The sequence below is a fragment of the Montipora capricornis genome, chromosome 13, assembly GCF_036669925.1.
Source record: "Montipora capricornis isolate CH-2021 chromosome 13, ASM3666992v2, whole genome shotgun sequence".
NCBI classification, from domain to species: Eukaryota; Metazoa; Cnidaria; class Anthozoa; order Scleractinia; family Acroporidae; genus Montipora; species Montipora capricornis.
Window position 1 is genome coordinate 125217 of NC_090895.1, and position 7652 is coordinate 132868.

Below are 7652 nucleotides of genomic sequence, written 5' to 3' on the forward strand. Positions count from 1 at the left end.
ATCACCAATTAGAGTGAACCCACACTGTGGTGTGGGTAGGTGATTGTTGGTTGTCTGACCAAAGCACAGGGGTGGGGAGGGTGGCTTTTCTTTAAGTCTGTGACAGTAGCAGAATTGGCTTGTTTTCACAATTTCTGCAGGCACCTTTTGACAAATCCAGTTAGAAATTTATAGTTATCGGTGCGTTTCTCTCCAGAATGGCATTCTGTGAGCCAGGCTGAGTAAATCGAGTGTCATCAGCCGATTTTTGACTGAATTTTAGGCGTTTGGCCCTTGATATCTGAGCGAATTTGCTAAAAGGTAGCTACTGGAGTTTTCGCTTGAGCACGGGCACAGCCCGTGTTCAAGCCATTCTGGCCTCTGAAAATTGAGGGGGCTTGCCGTCAAGGCCTGCTTTGCCAAACAGCCCAGGGACAGTTCTAACTGTGAGTTGTGTGTCAAAAGCACAGGGCTGGGGGGGTTGCTGCTTTGAGGCTTTAACTGCAGTTAGAGTTTGTGACCTTGTTAAGTCAGACTTTACACTGTAGCATGTCTTCATTGGCAATTTTTCCTGGACTAGTCTAGGCTTCAATGATAGTTTGCTTTTGATCACCAATTAGAGTGAACCCACACTGTGGTGTGGGTAGGTGATTGTTGGTTGTCTGACCAAAGCACAGGGGTGGGGAGGGTGGCTTTTCTTTAAGTCTGTGACAGTAGCAGAATTGGCTTGTTTTCACAATTTCTGCAGGCACCTTTTGACAAATCCAGTTAGAAATTTATAGTTATCGGTGCGTTTCTCTCCAGAATGGCATTCTGTGAGCCAGGCTGAGTAAATCGAGTCTCATCAGCCGATTTTTGACTGAATTTTAGGCGTTTGGCCCTTGATATATGAGCGAATTTGCTAAAAGGTAGCTACTGGAGTTTTCGCTTGAGCACGGGCACAGCCCGTGCTCAAGCCATTCTGGCCTCTCAAAATTGAGGGGGCTTGCCGTCAAGGCCTGCCTTGCCAAACAGCCCAGGGACAGTTCTAACTGTGAGTTGTGTGTCAAAAGCACAGGGCTGGGGGAGGTTACTGCTTTGAGACTTTAACTGCAGTTAGAGTTTGTGACCTTGTTAAGTCAGACTTTACACTGTAGCATGTCTTCATTGGCAATTTTTCCTGGACTAGTCTAGGCTTCAATGATAGTTTGCTTTTGATCACCAATTAGAGTGAACCCACACTGTGGTGTGGGTAGGTGATTGTTGGTTGTCTGACCAAAGCACAGGGGTGGGGAGGGTGGCTTTTCTTTAAGTCTGTAACAGTAGCAGAATTGGCTTGTTTTCACAATTTCTTCAGGCACCTTTTGACAAATCCAGTTAGAAATTTATATTTATCGGTGCGTTTCTCTCCAGAATGGCATTCTGTGAGCCAGGCTGAGTAAATCGAGGGTCATCAGCCGATTTTTGACTGAATTTTAGGCGTTTGGCCCTTGATATCTGATCGAATTTGCTAAAAGGTAGCTACTGGAGTTTTCGCTTGAGCACGGGCACAGCCCGTGTTCAAGCCATTCTGGCCTCTGAAAATTGAGGGGGCTTGCCGTCAAGGCCTGCTTTGCCAAACAGCCCAGGGATAGTTCTAACTGTGAGTTGTGTGTCAAAAGCACAGGGCTGGGGGGGTTGCTGCTTTGAGGCTTTAACTGCAGTTAGAGTTTGTGACCTTGTTAAGTCAGACTTTACACTGTAGCATGTCTTCATTGGCAATTTTTCCTGGACTAGTCTAGGCTTCAATGATAGTTTGCTTTTGATCACCAATTAGAGTGAACCCACACTGTGGTGTGGGTAGGTGATTGTTGGTTGTCTGACCAAAGCACAGGGGTGGGGAGGGTGGCTTTTCTTTAAGTCTGTGACAGTAGCAGAATTGGCTTGTTTTCACAATTTCTGCAGGCACCTTTTGACAAATCCAGTTAGAAATTTATAGTTATCGGTGCGTTTCTCTCCAGAATGGCATTCTGTGAGCCAGGCTGAGTAAATCGAGTGTGATCAGCCGATTTTTGACTGAATTTTAGGCGTTTGGCCCTTGATATCTGAGCGAATTTGCTAAAAGTTAGCTACTGGAGTTTTCGCTTGAGCACGGGCACAGCCCGTGTTCAAGCCATTCTGGCCTCTGAAAATTGAGGGGGCTTGCCGTCAAGGCCTGCTTTGCCAAACAGCCCAGGGACAGTTCTAACTGTGAGTTGTGTGTCAAAAGCACAGGGCTGGGGGGGTTGCTGCTTTGAGGCTTTAACTGCAGTTAGAGTTTGTGACCTTGTTAAGTCAGACTTTACACTGTAGCATGTCTTCATTGGCAATTTTTCCTGGACTAGTCTAGGCTTCAATGATAGTTTGCTTTTGATCACCAATTAGAGTGAACCCACACTGTGGTGTGGGTAGGTGATTGTTGGTTGTCTGACCAAAGCACAGGGGTGGGGAGGGTGGCTTTTCTTTAAGTCTGTGACAGTAGCAGAATTGGCTTGTTTTCACAATTTCTGCAGGCACCTTTTGACAAATCCAGTTAGAAATTTATAGTTATCGGTGCGTTTCTCTCCAGAATGGCATTCTGTGAGCCAGGCTGAGTAAATCGAGTGTCATCAGCCGATTTTTGACTGAATTTTAGGCGTTTGGCCCTTGATATCTGAGCGAATTTGCTAAAAGCTAGCTACTGGAGTTTTCGCTTGAGCACGGGCGCAGCCCGTGTTCAAGCCATTCTGGCCTCTGAAAATTGAGGGGGCTTGCCGTCAAGGCCTGCTTTGCCAAACAGCCCAGGGACAGTTCTAACTGTGAGTTGTGTGTCAAAAGCACAGGGCTGGGGGGGTTGCTGCTTTGAGGCTTTAACTGCAGTTAGAGTTTGTGGCCTTGTTAAGTCAGACTTTACACTGTAGCATGTCTTCATTGGCAATTTTTCCTGGACTAGTCTAGGCTTCAATGATAGTTTGCTTTTGATCACCAATTAGAGTGAACCCACACTGTGGTGTGGGTAGGTGATTGTTGGTTGTCTGACCAAAGCACAGGGGTGGGGAGGGTGGCTTTTCTTTAAGTCTGTGACAGTAGCAGAATTGGCTTGTTTTCACAATTTCTGCAGGCACCTTTTGACAAATCCAGTTAGATATATATATATATATATATATATATATATATATATATATATTATATATATATATATATATATTCTAGTATCTAACCTTATATATTCTAGTATCTAACCTTGAGAACAAGCACTGCAGTCAAAGTAACTTTTTCCAGGAGCCTTATTTATGTGAACAAACGTGCCATTTGGACACCTCTTGCAACTGTCGCTGACAAAAGCTGGAGTGTCTGAGTAGTAACCACCTGAGGAGCATATAGATAATATCATGGTACTCTTTCTTGAAGAATGAAAAGTGCAACGAGACAGCAAAGCATCATAAGTATATACTGCTACTTCTACTAAAATTGATAATAATAATAATAATAATAATAATAATAAAATTAGTAGTAATGATGATAACGATAACGATAACGATAATCATAATGATAACGGAACAAAGAGTAACAGACAAATGCGAACCTGAGAACACAGACCAACTCAAAAAGAAAAAACAGAAAGAAAGGGAATGAAAGACATGACAAGTCACAAATGGTGATGCGCGGCCAGTTTGTTCGACAGACACAAAATCAAAAGGGTTACTTATAGAAAGAAAGTTTAATTACTGTAGCGCAGGATCAAGCTTTTAAGAGAAATTTTGACTAAAACAAAAATTGTCAAATCACAAAACAAAAAAGAATTGACAAGACGGAGGATGAAAGTGTAATGCACATCATTTCTGGATGCAATAAACTAACGCAGAGAGAGAACAGAATGAGACAAGTTAACCTGGGGAAAGCTATTCTCTGGGACCTCTGTAGCTACAAGAGAACAAAAGGATTTGAACACTCAAAAAGGTGGTATGAACACAACCCAGAACGTTATTTAGAAAATGACAATTGGAAGATCTTGTAGGATTTTACGATACCGTGAGACGGATAAGGTGTTAAAACGAGAAGACCAGACCTGCTGGTGCTTGACAAGGGACAAAAGATGTGCGAGATTGCTGATTTTTCTGGCTCACAAGATGCTAGAGTAGAGCAACGTCAAGAGGAGAAGTTGGATAAGTACCCAGACCTCGCAAGGGTAAGTTGGGCATTTTGCCGCTAGTGATCACGTGTTATGAAAGCCGCCACACTGGAGAGCAAATCGCACACTGGGACATGCAATGCTCTACTAACTGAGGTACGAATGAACATGTTTATATGAGACGATTCCTTAAATTGTCCCTATCAGTGCGAGCATCAATCTTTGCATTGAAATCCGAGCTGGTTAAGGTATGGAAATTAAAGAGATGTACAATAGCTGCTATTATGGGTTACCCGCACTTCAAATCAACGTTTCTTTCCTTGATCAGTCCTTTCACGGGAACACATGAGTCCAACAAATTGACCTGCTCCTAACTGTGTGGCTTTGTAGCTCAGTTGCAGGTAGAGCATTGCACCAGCATCGTAAGGTCCTGGGTTCGAATCCCGTTGAAGCCGCCTGATTTTTTTCTGGTGTCTATTTGAGAAATTTGCTTCAATTGTCCTGATAAGTGCGAGCATCACTTCGATCTCTCGAAAAACTATCCAATTAAAATGCATTGAAATACCAGCTGATTAAGCTATGGAATGAAAGAAATGTACAATGACCGTGATTACAGTTGACCTCAGGTTTAAGTGGTGTTAGTGTCAGACCGCGTGGAACCGAGGCTTTTGGGTCAACATTCGATCACACATAAAGATTATCATATTCCCCGTACGACCCCGCGCCCGCTTTCATTGTAAAACTATTGGGAAAATTCCTGTATGAGGGCCGTACGCATTAGCGCGAGCAGGGCCGGAAAAAGCTGCACGGCCCTGCTAGGAACACGTACAGCTCCGTGCCATGCGATTTTAGAGGATTTCGTCGCTTTTAAACATTCAAGTTATTTACAGCCAGAAAAGCAAATGCAAACAACATATTAGATAAATTGTCTGTCTAAATTTTTGTTACTTGTTTTGTCCAAATTTCAAATTCTGAGTGCTCATGAATAGTGTAAAGAGCCCATATGATAAAATGCTTATTGACTGAGTTTAGGTCGGACCAGACAGGAAAATACTTGGCCCTCGGTCCGTTACGCCATGACCTCGGGCCAAATATTTAACCGGCCTTCCCACTCAGTCAATAAGTATATAGCAAGAGATTTAGTGAGAGAAATGCAGAAGAAAACAACGAAGTTCATTCCAGAATTTACGTTTTTCTTAAAAGAAGAGAAACTACAGTCGTTGAAAGGAAGCTGCCCTTATGTCGCACATTTGGGCTTGTTACTTCACTTAACACATGCATATCGTTTACGGTGTCTTACCATACTTTACTACATTAAGATTAGGCGAGACAAACCTGAAATTACTCGAAAAAAAGAGAAGGAAACGGTCAACAATCAAGGAATCACACAGTCCTTCAATTAGAAATTCTTGTTTTGACCCGAAAGCCTCGTTTTCGCGCCTTGTGAAACAAACACCGCTGAGACGTGCGCTCGACTGTAATAACAGCTATTGTGCACGTTATGATTGGATCACCAGGAACAGTAACAAACACATTAGAAATGTGGCCAAGAAATAGGAATAGAGTGCTGCCGAGTTGAATTAACACAGAGAGCGTGCATCTTGGGAACTGTTAGTATCATACGGAAATGCTTAAAGGAAATGAAAGGAAGGAAGGGAAGTTTATCTAGCGCTGGAGTACTAATTGGAGACACTGTAAACTGAAATCAACAAATTAACGCAAAATGAAATCAAATGTTGGGATATTTTTGGAGAGGAGAAAACCGGAGTACCCAGAGAAAAACCTTTCAGTGCAGAGTATAGAACTAACAAACTCAATCACGACACACGACGTTGAGTCTGGGAATCGAGCCCAGGCCACATTGTTGGGAGGCGAGTGCTCTCACTACTGCGCCATTAATTAGGACTTAGCTGGCATAGAGTCGATTTGTGGAGGAAAGGTCAAAATATCTACTTCCAACAGTGTAGCATAGAAATACTGGAGGAAGCAATAAACAAGTGCAAGGAGAGCTACGAAAATTATCTGGAGTAAACGTTGCAAAATCTTTTTAAATAAATACTACTAGCAGCACACAGGAACAGATTTTGTTAACTTGATTTTATTTCTAGATCTCCGACCGGGTTCGTCTGATTACGCCGACTGGATCAGGGGGTCTCAACAAGATGGTTACAAGGATCTTATTTAATACCTTATTTACAAAGTACAAATCACGTTCAAGGAAGCGTATGAACAGCGGAAAACACCTACACTACAGTACGTGCAGGATATGACTAAAATTCTGCATTACGCTGAGAACTGTATTTTTGGGGCTCACGGATTTGCGTGAACCCCCAAAAAGCCACAAGTACCCATTTCGTTGCCATTCCAATATTTTGTTAGTGATATTATATAGAGAATCTAACCACTAACAGGAACTTGTATAATGGGAATTGTAGATAGTGCATGAAAAATTAAGCAGTACTTTGTACGTTAAACAATTACATGATTTGTGAAATGAACAGAGTGCTTGGGTTGAGTAAACAGTAATGTTAGTTGTCTTAAGAATTTCCTGATTAGTGTCTTCAAAGAAGGATCCATTTTGTTGTCATTGTAATTATAAATGAGAAGTTTGAACAGTTTATGCACACTCATCCTGTCCTTTCGTCGCAGCGCCGTGTAGAACATGTACAAATTAAAAGGTTTGCTTCTCAGAACTGGTAAGCCCAACAGGAGAGTGTGGAGCAATTGATGGCTTATTGAAATTATGACTATACGTAAGGTTGCAGATACCCGCTGTCCACACGAACTGTACCGGGAATAAGATCAGACCTGAGTGACTGAGAAGTAAGGAGGATGAGAATAAAAATTCGCCGTATGGGAAATTTAGCAGTGCACCATTAATCAAGCGACTTTTAATGGGATGACTGAGTGTTTTGGACGCGAAATTGGTAACCTTCATGCCTGGGAACTTAATTTGATACATTTTAATATTAAATTCATGCGTTTAAGACACAACTCTCGCACTTCAAATCGGTTCTTGGTATTCGATTCTTGTATGCATGAATGAGCTAATTTAATGTATAGGGTCTGTGTAAGCTTACCAGCAGGGCACTTTTTGCACTTTGGTCTAGTGTCAGAGATATTAACAAAAGTACCAAGCGGGCATGGGAGAAGCTTGAAGTCACTTTCTTCATAATATTTGGCAAATCCAGCCTGAAGAAACACCTTGCGCACAGATTCCCTCGCGTTAAAATGAACATTTGAGATATCTATAAATTCGGAGTCATCTTTCTCTACACCCCTGAAATTCAAAATAGATGAGCATTGAAACAGGACACGCTAGAAACGAGGTGGCTTCATCATCAAGCAATACTTTCATGCCTTCTTTATTACCGTAATTTATGAACAAAAGGACACAGCATCCTGCAATTTCAGTGTAAAGCCCTTAGATATAAAGTTACTCCTAATTTCCAAGAATAGAAAGAATAGAATCTGAAACACTCTTCCCAATTATTCGGCCGTTTAGGTGCTAAAGTACTAAAGATGCCCGTCCATCTTAGTGAGCTCTAAACTGTCTCCTCTTTCT